The sequence below is a fragment of the Mus pahari genome, chromosome 21, assembly GCF_900095145.1.
Source record: "Mus pahari chromosome 21, PAHARI_EIJ_v1.1, whole genome shotgun sequence".
Taxonomy (NCBI): Eukaryota; Metazoa; Chordata; class Mammalia; order Rodentia; family Muridae; genus Mus; species Mus pahari.
The window spans coordinates 21,052,972-21,054,235 of NC_034610.1; positions in this window are offsets into that span (position 1 = coordinate 21,052,972).

Genomic DNA, 1,264 nt, shown 5'->3' on the forward strand with positions numbered 1-1,264 from the left:
TTTCTTTCTTTCTTTCTTCCTTCCTTCCTTCCTTCCTTCCTTCCAGGTTTATTTATTTTATATGTGTGAGTACACTGTCACTGTCTTTAGACACACCAGAANAGGGCATTGAATCCCATTACAGATGGTTGTGAGCCACCATGTGGTTGCTAGGAATTGAACTCAGGACCTTCAGAAGAGCAGTCAGTGCTCCTAACCACTGAGCCACCTCCCCAGCCCCCATGGACTGATCCTTAAGGTTAACTAGGCTGTTTGAGTTGGTTGATTAATGCCCTCCTCCTCCTCCTCCTCCTCCTCCTCCTCCTCCTTCTTCTTCTTTTTAACATTTATTTATTTATTTTATGTATAGGAGTACACTGTCGCTGTTTTCAGACACAACAGAAGAGGGCATCAGACCTCATTGCAGATGGTTGTGAGCCACCATGTGGTTGCTGGGAACTGAACTCAGGACCTCTGGAAGAGCAGCCAGTGCTCTTAACCACTGAGCCATCCCTCCAGCCCAAATGCCTTTCTTCAAATCTGAAAAATATAGGTATTTTCACCAATATTTTTTCTGTCTCAGTCTCTTTCATAGTCTCCTGGAACTCCTTTAGCCCTCTTTCTGCCCTGCTAAAGTTACTGCTGGAAGTATCTAAAACATACAGGAATGAGGGCTGCTTCTATGTAGAAGGTCTAAGGTGTCACTCCCGCCTGCCAGGTTGGGTCACCTGCTGCCAGGCACCAAACTGAGGCTTCAAGCCACAACACAACAATGTATGACAAAGCCCTCCCTGCACTGCTCAGAATGGGGCAAAGACACTTGCACAGGTCCCCTGCTCCAGCACAGATGGACCTTACCCCAGGCTCTCCACAGGCCAGAACCTTTACTTGAGGTTGTTGGCCTGAACTTTCTGGTTCACTTGTACCCAAGATCCAAGACAAGATGGGGTTTTTTGTTGTTGTTGCTCACTTCATGGTTAGTCTCATCAGTCAGTGTAATAGGATCCCCGATGATCTAAGAGACAAGCCCACTGGTCTGTCTGTCTGTGAACCACTGCTAGGAAGGACTAACTGACAGGAAAGACCCTCCCTCAGAGTGGCAACACCATAGTCTGGGGAGGTGGCTGGGGGTGGCTCAGGGGGCAAATATAAGAAGGTCAGAGGCAAGAGCTAGGCTGCCGACTGGGCCTTTCATCCCAGCACTCAGGAGGCAGAGGCAGGTGGATTTCTGAGTTTGAGGCCAGCCTGGTCTACAGAGTGAGTTCTAGGACAGCCAGGGCTACAC